Consider the following 2,292-nt stretch of genomic DNA (forward strand, 5'->3'; position numbering starts at 1 on the left):
TGAGAAAAGGAAAAAAATGGAAACAAAATCTTTTCAAATAGGGAAGGGTGGAGGGGGTGAGGGGAGGGCAGGGGTGTGGGGGAAAAATGAGAACCAAGATCTGAATGATTTATTTTTTAAAAAACAGAACCATGAGAAGTAAATTTTAAGCCCCCGGTATGTTTTCTTACAGCAGGCTAAGCTGAGTAGATACCATCCTCAAAGAGACACCATTCTTTGCCAATCCAACACAACAGAGCAAGTGGTAGGCACCACCGTCGGAGGGTTCACAATAAAGGGGTGAGGACTTAGTAATTAAGATTGCAAATGGTATTAGCCATTTGTAAATCAGGCACAGAGGTGGATTCTTATAATTCCAGCTACTCAAGAGCCTGAGGCAGCAGGATCACAAGTCTGAGTTCAAGGCCAGCCTGAGGAAACCCTGGCTCAAAATTTTAAAAAATTAAAAGCACCAAGGAGGTAGACCAATGATAGCACACCCGTGGGTAGTACTGAAAAATAGGACTAGCTATTTGGAAATAAACAGCATTTTATTATTATAGTTTTCTAGAGCAATGTGACAATTGATAACACCAAAGGGGAAGACAGGCAGCAGCCGATCCACACCACGGACAGCGAAGGCCCAAAGGAGTGTTCCAGGCAAAGCCCTGGTCTGTAAACAGGGAACGAATGTGGGCTCCTGCTGAGACTGGCTGGCCCAGGAGTAAGAGGCTCCTTTCTGATAAAAGTAAGGCTCTTTTCACCTACGTTTATAGCGGCACAGTTTGTAACAGCTAAAACTTGGAAACAGCCCAACTGCCCATCAACTGAAGACTGGATAAAGATGTGGTTTTCTTTATAAAATGGAGTACTACTCAGCCATAAAGAATGAGAAACTAGAGACATTTATAGCTAGTGGATGCACAGTGAGGCCATACTCAAGTGAAATTAATAGGGCACACATATGTAAATACCATATAGTTTCTCTGGTGTGATAAACTAAAAATGTAAGTAAGGGTCAAAATGTATAATCGATATTTTGTAATAGGAAGAAAAGGTCTAAAGGTGTTGGGCAAATGGGAAGGATAGGGGAAAGGTAAAAAGATAAAAGAAAAAATGGAAACTAAATCTTTGTAAATAGGGAAGGGTGGAAGGGGGAAGGGAGGCTAGGGGAATGGAAGAAAAAATGAGAACCAAGACCTGTCATGTAAAGGTACGCGATCCCAATGATGAATGTAACTGTATTGTATATCTAAAATGTATTGATAAAAAGTATTAAAGAAAAAAAAAGTAAGGCTCTTTGGAGAGTCAATGCATATCCTGAGACCCCAGGCCACTTCCACCGATGGGGCTAACAAGTTCAAGCACAGACTTCCAGTGTTTTCACATCCTGGCTTGGTTTTATTTTTCCTTTGGGAAGGTGAGGAGTAAGATAACTGGGTTTAAGCATAGAACAGAAATTGATCGCTAATGGGCTATGTAATAGAAAGGCTAGACTTGGGGAGATAAGACGCGAATCACTCATTTATCCACTCCAGAAGTACTTACTGTCTATTCTGGACTACTGTGAGCAAGAAAGGGAGGATGAGGGTGTGGGGGACACAGTCCCCATTCATAAATCCTACAAGTCATGGGGAAATAAAAGCAAAATAAACAATTATGCAAATGTCATGAAAAGACGGTTCATGATGTATGTGCATTTCTATTCCAGGGACTCCACCTATAATGGTGGTCAGATAATTGGATCACAAGAATTCAAAAGCAAATTATAAGTATTTACTCCTTGCATTGATATTCTTGTTACATTCATAAACTGCACAAATTCTTAAAACTTTTAGTTCTATAAAACGTTGATCACTAAGAAAAAAAGACACAGGAGGGGAAAAAATGAGAACCAAGACCTGTCATGTAAAGGTACAAGATCCCAGTAATGAATGTAACTGTACTGTCTACCTAGAATGTACCAATAAATTCAATTTAAATTTTTTTTAAAAAGACACAGGAAATAAAGTAGGGGGGAAGAAAAAAAAAGAGGCATCTAAACATTTAAGATCTCCACCAGCCCAGAGCACAGCTTCGAACTTTCTGCATTACAATTCAGTAGTATCTGAGTGAAGAGAATCTAGATGGGCGCCCTCATACTGCCCAATACACTGGACGGTTAACAAGCGCCTTTCTTGAGCACCAACCTCAGGCTCAGCTCAGGGCGGGGGGACACACGGGACACGGCCAGGCTGGCTCGGAGAGGTGGCCAAGCTCGGCCCCACCCGGCTCATTCAGTGGACTCGGGCGCCCCCGCGCGGCTGGGGGCGG

The 2,292-nt window shown here is 42.1% G+C and overlaps 1 protein-coding gene across 1 annotated transcript in view; it reads left to right on the forward strand.

The window, feature by feature from the left end:
• The window catches only part of LOC104847766 (olfactory receptor 52K1-like), an 18,941-nt gene that overhangs the window by 1,872 nt on the left and 14,777 nt on the right, over window positions 1-2,292 (forward strand).

The sequence above is a fragment of the Fukomys damarensis genome, unplaced genomic scaffold (genome assembly GCF_012274545.1).
Source record: "Fukomys damarensis isolate Sample0158 unplaced genomic scaffold, DMR_v1.0_HiC HiC_scaffold_16, whole genome shotgun sequence".
Lineage (NCBI taxonomy): Eukaryota > Metazoa > Chordata > Mammalia > Rodentia > Bathyergidae > Fukomys > Fukomys damarensis.